Below are 11,449 nucleotides of genomic sequence, written 5' to 3' on the forward strand. Positions count from 1 at the left end.
TGTAACTCCCAAGGCTGTAGGAAATATAATGACTACTGGTAAATAACTGATTGAATGAATGAGCCTTGCTTCCTTATATAAATACAGGAATTCTGAATTTTAATCTAGATCAGAGAAGAAATAAAACAAAATAAAGCAGAAATGTCAATCACTTATCTGGCTAACTGATTTCTCAATCTTCACTTTTCCACTTTTATTTCTTCTCATTATTCAGTTTTGCAAGGTATTACACGGCAGATTTTCAAACCATGATGGTTGGGGTTCATTTTCAAGTAATTCCTAGAATGGTCAACATACATTAATCTCACAGCCAGAGGGAGATGACACAGAGATTAAACTGTCACATCCCAGAAGGGTTCAGTAAAAACAGTATAAGAAAAAAAGTATGTGTCATATTTAAAGAGAAACCTAATGGAATATACTACACATTAAATTTCAGAATACTGGAGTAATGAAATTTGTTTATGAGGGAAGTTCTGCCAATTTTGATAGGGCAGAGCTCACCTGGTACAGCAGAACAGCCCCAAGGAAAAGATGACAACAGAGGACAGTTTGTTATTAATGTTCTAAGAATATTCACATTTGAGTAAAATAAGATGATCAAGACCAAGACCAAAGCAAGATGAGATTTATATATAAATGTTGCATGTTTCTTCTGAAATGGAAATGAGGAAAAACACTCCATTCACAATATCCTCAAAAAAAATAAGATACTTGGGAATCAACCTAACAAAAGAGGTGAAAGATTTATACAATGAAAACTACAGAACCCTAAAGAGAGAAGTAGAAGAAGATCTTAGAAGATGGAAAAATATACCCTGTTCATGGATAGGCAGAACTAACATCATCAAAATGGCAATATTACCAAAAGTTCTCTATAGATTTAATGCAATGCCAATCAAAATCCCAACGGCATTTCTTGTAGAAATAGATAAAGCAATCATGAAATTCATATGGAAAAATAAAAGACCCAGAATAGCAAAAGCAATTCTAAGCAGAAAGAATGAATCAGGCGGTATAGCGATACCAGATTTCAAACTATATTACAGAGCAATAGTGACAAAAACAGCATGGTACTGGTACCAAAACAGGCGGGTGGACCAATGGTATAAAATAGAGGACACAGAGACTAACCCACAAAGTTACAACTATCTTATATTTGATAAAGGGGCTATAAGCATGCAATGGAAGAAGGATAGCATCTTCAACAAATGGTGTTGGGAAAACTGGAAATCCATATGCAACAAAATGAAACTGAATCCCTTTCTCTCGCCATGCACAAAAGTTAACTCAAAATGGATCAAGGAGCTTGATATCAAATCAGAAACTCTGCATCTGATAGAAGATAAAGTTGGCTCCGATCTACAGATTGTGGGGTCGGGCTCCAAATTCCTTAATAGGACACCCATAGCACAAGAGTTAACAACTAGAATCAACAAATGGGACTTAATTAAACTTAAAAGTTTTTTTTCAGCAAAAGAAACAATAAGAGAGGTAAATAGGGAGCCTACATCCTGCGAACTAATTTTTACGCCTCACACTTCAGATAGAGCCCTAATATCCAGAGTATACAAAGAACTCAAAAAATTAGAAAATAAGATAACAAATAACCCAATCAACAAATGGGCCAAGGACCTGAACAGACACTTCTCAGAGGAGGATATACAATCAATCAACAAGTACATGAAAAAATGCTCTCCATCTCTAGCAGTCAGAGAAATGCAAATCAAAACCACCCTAAGATACCATCTCACTCCAGTAAGATTGGCAGCCACTATGAATTCAAACAACAACAAGTGCTGGCGAGGATGTGGAGAAAAGGGTACACTTGTACATTGCTGGTGGGACTGCAAATTGGTGCAGCCAATTTGGAAAGCAGTTTGGAGATTCCTGGGAAAGCTGGGAATGGAACCACCATTTGACCCGGCTATTGCCCTTCTCGGACTATTCCCTGAAGACCTTAAAAGAGCATGCTACAGGGACACTGCCACATCGATGTTCATAGCAGCACAATTCACAATAGCTAGACTGTGGAACCAACCCAGATGCCCTTCAATAGATGAATGGATAAAAAAAAATGTGGCATCTATACACAATGGAGTACTATGCAGCAATAAAAAATGACAAAATCATAGAATTTTCAGGGAAATGGATGGCATTAGAGCAGATTATGCTTAGTGAAGCTAGCCAAACCCTAAAAAACAGATACCAAATGTCTTCTTTGATATAATGAGAGCAAGTATGAACAGAGCAGGGAGGAAGAGTAGGAAGAAAAGAGTAACATTAAACAGAGACTTGAGATGGGAGGGAAAGGGATAGAAAAGGGAAATTGCATGGAAATGAAGGGAGACACTCATTGCTAAACAAAATTACATATAAGAGGTTGTGAGGGGAATGGGAAAATAAACAAAGAGAGAAATGAATTACAGTAGATGGGGTAGAGAGAGAAGATGGGAGGGGAGGGGAGGGGGGATAGTAGGGGATAGGAAAGGTAGCAGAATAGAACAATTACTATTAGTGCATTATGTAAAATTGTGGATGTGTAACTGACGTGATTCTGCAATCTGCATTTGGGGTAAAATTGGGAGTTCATAACCCACTTCAATCTAATGTATGAAATATAATATGTCAAGAGCTTTGTAATGTTGTGAACAACCAATAAAAAAAATGTAAAAAAAAAAATAAAGATATATGGCAAAAAAAAAAAAATAAATGTTGCATGTTTCATTCAAATTGGTCCTAGTGTTTTGTGGTCCAGAGAGAATTAATCATTTTACCTTAAGATACCAAAGGCCAGGTGAGAGAAGTACACATAGTATACTCTTAATGCAAACATCTAAAAATCATAGTTTTAGATCTAGGAAGCATTCAAAGTAAAATTGGGACCATTTGTAGAATACATTTATTAAGCAAAAATGAGAAGTAATGTCTAGTATTTGGTGGGCAGAAGCTTTGAGTATCCTGTTCATAACCATATCAATCACCAACAAAGGATCTATAGTACTGGGCTTTTAGTTTTCTTTTCCTTCACCTGAGAGATAAATAATACACTACACAAGCCATCAAAACTCACCCAGAACTTTATATAGCTAGCAGGTAATCCATTTGTTTGCATTGAAGATGTAATTTTCCACTATCTCAAGTTCTTCTTTCCAGTAGCTTTATCTGTTTCCCACAAGAGGCAGAACAGTGTACTACCAAGATCAAGGGACCTAGAATCAGATAAATCTACTCTGGAATCCAGTAGTGCAAGTTATTTCATCAGTAGGATTCTGTTTCTTTACCAGTGAAAGGGAAAATAGAGAGTTGTTAGAAAAATAAATTAACTTTTTCAAAGACATAGAATAGTGACTGGCTTACAGTAAATAAGCCAGGGCCCAAATATCTATTTAAATTAATAATTAGAATAAAAATATAGCAAAATAGCCTGAAGAATATTGTTGCCATCGTATGGTAAAGTGCAAAGAATAGCCTTTTTTTTTTTTTTACTATAGAAAATATCTGGGCGATGAGAGCATTTGTATACAGAATACAGAGCCTCTTATTGCTTTCTTTTTAAGTACTATTTAAACACAGATACATTTCTCCTCTTACTTAAATCCTCCTTTTAAAATAGTTACCCAACTACAGGACATATTGATATGCAATTAAGGTTACATATTCTTTTGTATGAACTATATGACATTCATATCCTCCTAATTTCATCTTTTTTAAAAATTTTTGTTAAATTTTAGAATATTTGTATAAATATAATGGAATGTCTTGTGAACAGAACTCAAAAATAATCAAGAAATTATTTATATTCCATCTATACTTTATACACATAGCCTGAAGGTGATTTCACGCAACATTTTTAGTGCATCCACATTTTGACTCTGATCTGTCACAAGTAGTCAGGTGTCAAATTTTCTATTTTTGGTGTTGTATGGGCTCTCAGAAGTTTCAGAGATGAAGACATTGGGATCTCAAATTTTTGGTTGAAGATTATTTGCTCAACCTTTGGTATTAGGTCTAGCCCTTTTCTAGGTTTTCAAGGACTGGGAAACTCATGTCCAATCCAATATCTGTGACCATGCCTCCCATGTGGTTTATTTAAGAGTGCTGGTTGCTTGCTTTTTTTGTGGAGGCAGACTGAAATGGTGGGATTCAGAGCAGACTTTGTTTTTAAACCTGGAATGTTTCTGGCACAGGATCTGAAAGAGCATAAACAGCGAGGATGTCTTTACACAGGCTCAGCTACTTACATTTAGTAGTCCCTCTCCTTGGAAGCCCATCCTCCAGGATGCTCCTCAGGCCTGACCATGGGCTTGGAACCTAATTTCATCTTGATTAAAAATAGAAAATGGATACCCAGCACATGTGCAAATCATCCCTACAGCAGGCTAAGCCCTTCCATCTTTATTTTCATCCTCACTAACTTTAATACCAGAGGATGACCTTTTTCTGATTTTGCTTCCCACACAACCCAACACAGCTCCATTTAATGAAGAATATCACTAAGTAACAAGTGTTTAATTTATACCAGACCACACTACATTGATAGAGACAATCCAAACTTTTTATCAGCCTCTACATGAGCAAAACAAACCATTTATTAAATCTGAGACTTCATTTTTTTAAATTCTTGTGTAGCCTCTAATATATATATATATATTTGAACCCAGGAGCACTTAAGCACTGAGCCACATCCCCAGGCCCTTTTTATATTTTCTTTTATTTAGAGACAGGATTTCACTGAGGTGCTTAGGGCCTTGACATGTTGCTAAGTCCGGCTTTGAATTCACGATCCTCCTACCTTAGCATCTGAGCCACTGGGATTGTAGGCACATGACACTGCACCCAGCTAGCATTCTTAAGTAATACAAAATGTGGTATTAGACACAAGGTGTTGTCACAAGAAACCCCCAACCATGCAATAGGAGTTAGAGGTGAGGCATTTAAAGATTTGATACTAAAGGCATTCTCTACCACAAGGACTAAAGTAGACTTCCAGCTATAGTGGAGCTCAGATAACAGAGTATTAAATATATATTAGTCTGGGTGCAGTGGTGCACGATTGTAATCCCAGCAGCTCCAGAGACAGGGGGATCTCGAATTCAAAGCCAGCCTCAGCAACAAGGAGATCCTTAGCAACTCAGTGAGACCCTGTCCCTTTAAATAAAATACAAAACAGGGCTGGGGATGTGGCTCAGTGGTCAAGTGCCCCTGAGTTCAATCCCCAGTACCCTGTCCCCCCAAAAAACTATATTTGCCATTAATGGCAACATGTATCATATTATTCAAAGAAAAATAAACTCCAGCAAGAAATAGCAGTTTAGCATGCAGACATGAAAATAAAGTGCAATCATATGGGGACTCTAAGAGTCAAAAACTGCAGTAGAAAAGTTTGGAAAGCTTGGTATTACAAAAGTACAGTAAGATTCAGCCCTGCTTAAAAACTAAACAGGAGATGTCAACAGGGCTGGGGCTGTAGCTCAGCGGCAGAGCACTTTCCTAGCATGTGTGAGGCACTGGGTTCGATCCTCAACACCACATAAAAATAAGCAAATAAAATAAAGGCATTCTGTCCATCTACAACTACAAAAATAACCAATAAAATTAATTTAAAAAAAGAGAGAGAGATATCAACAGCAAAACCCTTAATTGAGGGTTTCACCTTGTCTCCAAGTTTAGTGTCCTTTAATTGCGGTTATTAAGTTGAAAGAGCAATAGAAATAAAACTTAACAGTCCTTAGAGGAATGTTACTAGCTCACACAGTACTAACAAGGAGCAAGTGGATAGAACCATGAATTCATTGTAAAAATACCTCTGGTTGCTCAACACCTACAGTAATCTTCAGGTATTTCGAGTTGCAGCACTCAAATGCTGTGGGAAGGGGATAATCCCTGTGGAAGCTACGGGAAAACTGGAATGAATTGACAATAGAGAAGGAAAATGCAAAGTTACTAACGTGCATGGAGAGTAATCACTCACTCACCGAACGTGATTCAGAAGTTTATGTTCCTTTTTCCATAGGCATGAGTGAAGACGTAGATGATTTTTAGGGCAATAAATGTTTTTAGGGGAAATGAACAGGCACAGTGGGCAGACATTACCTTGTAAACCACAAAGCCCGTCCAAGTGTGGTGGCATTCCTCAGTCCTCTTGTCTGGGAGGGATAATGAGATCTTAAGGTGAGGATGGACAGCAATGGGTTCCCTTCCTTCAAGTCTGAACTTCATGTGGATCAGGGAGTCCTAAGGGAGCTTCTCCCTGCAGTCCTTGTCTGGGGAGAACAAGACAAGGTCAGAAGGACCACAATTCCGAGGCAGTGTCACCGGCAGTGCCAGTCTTTGGGATATCATTTTCTGACCCCAGCATCTCCAGTACCCTTTTCACAGGTGGCCAGAGAGGAGAATAGACAAGAAATAACTTCCAGAAAGGCACAGCCATGGGGCAATGGACAAGGGTATTGTTGAAAAACAGAACAATCTGCTTCTCCTGAAGGAATCCCCTGCTCTCAGGGGTAAGAAGTCTTCACAATGGTCCTACAGTGGGAGCTCACAAGTTTTGTGAAGTTGATTTCTTCCTCTACTGAGTAGGAGGTGGCAAGCGGTAGCGCGCTCGCCTGGCATGCGTGCGGCCCAGGTCAATCCTCAGCACCACATACCAACAAAGATGTTGTGTCCGCCAAGAACTAAAAAATAAATGTTAAAAAATTCTCTCTCTCTCTGAGTAGGAGGTGGGGTTTTCTTTTGTTTCTTCTACTACTAGCAATTGAACCTAGGGGATCTCTACCACTGAACTGCATCCCCAGTCCCTTTTGGGTTTTATTTTGAGACAGGGTCTCCCTAAGTTACCCAACCTGGCCTTAAACTTGTGACTCTCCTGTCTCAGCCTCCCTCACTGGAATTATAGGCATGCACAGTAGGAATAGTTACACTTTCCCTAATCCACCTTTGAATATTGGGTAAAGAATGATGCAGATGACTCATCATTTTCAGTTCACAAATCACTAAAACATAAGGATCCATTTAACTGGACCAGGTGCAAAGATAACTACTTTGCATTTCCATCAGAAGCATATGAGAAAGTTCAGCTAATTCTTGATACTCTCAGAGATACTAGATTGAGATCTGGAGGTAGTGTATCTTTTTAAAGTTTGCAATAACTTTGTGAAAAAGTACAATTATGCTTAATAAAATAAACCTCTTTAAAAGATACACTTCGAAGAATTTTGAATAGATATATATATCAATAGTCTGAACTTTTTTCTTTTTTCTTTTTTCTTTTTTTGGTGCTGGGGATGGAACCCAGGGCCTTGTGTATGTGAGGCAAGCACTCTACCAACTGAGCTATAACCCTAATATATATCAATAAAGATATGCAAATAAATAGAGATATAGAAGTCTATGTATTTAAAGTCTAACTCTCTCTCTCATGTGCCCTAGGCAACCACTGATCTAATCTCTGTCATTGTAGATTAGTTTGCATTTTCTAGAATTTTAGATAAATTGGATCAAATAGTGTGCACTTGTATATGTCTGTATTTTTCACTGGATATAATTATTTTGAGATCAATCCATGTTTATTTTTTTTTGGCGGGGGTGGGGGGGAAGGCGGTGTTACCGGGGATTGAACTCAGGGGCACTCAGCCACTCAGTCACATCCCCAGCCCTGTTTTGTAGTTTATTTAGAGACAGGGTCTCACTGAGTTGCTTAGCGCCTTGAATTTGCTGAGGCTGGCTTTTAATTCACCATCCTCCAGTCTCAGCCTCCCAAAACGCTGGGATTACAGGCCTGCACCACCATGCCTGGCTCATCCATGTTCATGAATTTTAGTAGTCCATCGATTTTGTTGTTAAGCGCTGTTTCATTGTGTCGATAGTTTATGTTTTGTTTACTGGTTTCCCTGTTGATTTGTGTCATTTCATATTTTAGCTATTATAAATAATGCTTCTATGACCATTTATGAACTAGTCATTTTGTGGAGATTATTTTCCTTTTTCTTGAGTATATACCTAGAAGTGGAATAGTTGATCATATAGAGATTAAAATTTGCAATAAGCTGCAAAATTGTTATCCAAAGATAACTATTTTGCATTCCCATCAGAAGCATATGAGAAAGTTCAGCTGATCCTTAGTCTTGTCAACATTTTGTATTCTCAATCTTCTTTTTAAATTTTCTGTAAACTTTTGTACCTTTTTTTCAAATTTGACAAACGACAAATATGTATGGTGTACAATGTGATGCTTTGATATATGCATATACTGTAGAATGATGAAATCAAGTATAATTTAGATATTTATCACTCATATATTTATCAACTTTTCATGATTAAAATATTTTAAATCTACTCTCTTAGCAATTTTCAAGTAGACTAAAATTATTATTAAATTCAATCACAAAATAAATTCTTGGGCTGGGGATGTGGCTCAAGCGGTAGTGCGCTCGCCTGGCATGCGTGCGGCCCGGGTTCGATCCTCAGCACCACATACAAACAAAGATGTTGTGTCCGCCAAAAACTAAAAAATAAATATTTAAAAAAAAATTCTCTCTCTCTCTCTCTCTCTCTCTAAAAATAAATAAATAAATAAATAAATATATTCAGTCACCAATTTACCCTATTTCTATTGGTTTTATTATGTCTATATGCCACATAAAAGTAACATTATGCAGCATTTGTCATTCTATGCCTAGGTTATTTCATTCAGCATAATGTCTTGCAGGTTCATCTATGTTGTTGCAAATGATGGGATTTTCTTGTTTTTAAAGGCTGTATTATATTTCAGTGTGTGTGTGTGTGTGTGTATCATTTCCTTTATCCATTCATCTATCAATAGACATCTAGGCTGATTCCATATTCTGGTTACCATGAAGAATACTGACGTGAATATAGAAAATGCATCCATTATTTTTAATTTTAATAAATTCTAATTTGTCCTTTTAAAAATAATTTTAAAAATGGTTATGTTCATTCTGCCCTAAGAAATACTGGTCTGCTTCAAGGTAACTCATTTTTCTTTTTTTAAGTTTTATGTTATTGGAGGGGAGGGGGGATAGTAGAGGATAGGAAAAGTAGCAGAATACAACTGTTACTAATATGGCATTATGTAAAAATGTGGATGTGTAACCGATATGATTCTGCAATCTGTATTTGGGGTAAAAATGGGAGTTCATAACCCACTTGAATCTAATGTATGAAATATGATATGTCAAGAGCTTTGTAATGTTTTGAACAACCAATAAAAAAAATAAGTTTTATGTTATTGCTTTTCCATTTAGGTCTAGAATATATTCTCAGTTAGTATGTATGTAAGTGGTAAAATAAAAGTCAATTTTTATACAGATATTCAGTTACAGTACCATTTGTTTAAAATATTGAATATTTTTAATATTTTAATTCAATATTCAATATTGAATAAAATATTGAATATTTTTATTCAATATTCAATATTGAATAAAATATTGAATATTTCCAATTGAATTTTTTTTGCCTTTTGGTTGAAAAGAGAAGTAGCTCGCTTCTGGAATCTATTCTGTTCCATCAATCTAGATGTCTGTCTTTTCATTCATTACCACATTGTCTTTGTTATTGTAGTTTTACCATAGTTTTACTTGAAATCAAATAGTGAAATCTCTTTAAAAAATTCCTGTAAATCAATGGAAGTGTAACTCATGTGATTCTGCAATCTGTATATGGGGTAAAAATGGGAGTTCATAACCCACTTGAATCAAAGTGTGAAATATGATATATCAAGAACTATGTAATGTTTTGAACAACCAACAATAAAAAAAAAAGATAAATTAAAAAAAATTCCCTGGATATACTATATTGTTTTAATTTTAATATTTACTTTAGAGTATTTTTTCTATTTCTATTTTTAAAACCTATTTTAAGTGCTGCATATTTAATGGAATTACACTGAATTTCTAGATTAACGTGGGTAGAATTGACATATTAATAACATTGAATCTTTCCTTTAATGAATCAAAGATTTGCATACAAGTTTTCAAAGATTTACAAATCCCTCTTGCATATCAAAAATTGCCTTTGTACACATTAAAATTTCTTTAGTTCCATTAATGTTGGCTTTGTGTGTTTTGAAGTATATGCATTTATTATTGTATATCTTCCTGATATTTCAAAGTTTTAAACACTATGAAAAAAGTGACTCTGTCACTGGTCACACTCCTTGTCTTGGAGTTTGTGTCCTCTGACTTTAGCTATTCTAAAGTGATACACTGGGGCTGGGGCTGTGGCTCAAGCGGTAGCGCGCTCGCCTCGCATGCGTGCGGCCCGGGTTTGATCCTCAGCACCACATACAAACAAAGATGTTGTGTCTGCCGAGAACTAAAAAATAAATATTAAAAATTCTCTCTCTCTCTCTCTCTCTCTCTCTCTCTCTCTCTCTCTTAAAAAAAAAAAAAAAAGTGATACACTTAGGATTTGTATTGTATTTCATCCTTTCATTTTCTGTCTTGATAGCCAAGGTTGATCTTTCATGGGCAGCGTATTCTTGCTTTATTATCCAGTCTGATGATATCTGCCTTTCGAATGAGATGCTTAATACATTTGCAATTTAGCACAACTATAGATGCTGTTGTTTTTATGTCTGCCATTTTGTTGTTTTCTGACTCATTTGGTTTTCTCTGTCTATTCCTCCATTTCCTGTATTCTTTTGCAAATAATTTCAGTATTCTATCTTGATCATTACTTTTTAGCTTAATACCTATTAGCTGGACATGGTGGTACAATCCTTTAATCCCAGGGACTCAGGAGACTGAGGAAGGAGGATCAATTCAAGGTCAGCCTCAGCAATTTAGTGAGACCCGATTTCAAAGTAAAAAGTAAAATTTGCTGGAGGTGTGACTAAGTGATAAAGGGCCCCTGAGTTCAATCCCCAGAACCAAAAATAATGTTTTTCACCCTATTCAAGTATCCATCCCTGCCATTCTGGCCACCTTGGACCTGGATGGTTTGAGTGAAAACTGTTGAAGAGGGGGGCTGTCATCACGTTAAAGGTCACTCTCCTGGTGGGCATGTACGTGGGATACAAGTATCTTATAAAATGTGCTTACTAGAGGTGTTCATTCTCAAACCTCACTTTCTGACCTTCTTACCAAACATGTACAACTTTATTCTTTTTAATGCCTCAAACTAGCTAGACAACCTCATAGTGGTTTGGCAAAGAGGTAGATAAAGAAATAAATATCCCAACTTCACTTTCCTGTCTCCTTCAAATACCTGCTGTGTCTTCCATTGGCTAAACCATGGAAGTTGGAGGGCGTGGGTCCTACTGAAGCAGTTCACAAGGGCTAGCCTCCCAGGGCACACAGTCAGAGGGACAGGGGAGACAGACCTATCCAGAAGGGTTTACTCTGTTTCTCTGAGATTTAGTTCTGACATACAGTACCAGATTTATACTGATTTTTCCTTAATGAAACACACACACAAGCACATACAC

The sequence above is a fragment of the Spermophilus citellus genome (genome assembly GCF_964194105.1).
Source record: "Spermophilus citellus genome assembly, chromosome: 6".
Lineage (NCBI taxonomy): Eukaryota > Metazoa > Chordata > Mammalia > Rodentia > Sciuridae > Spermophilus > Spermophilus citellus.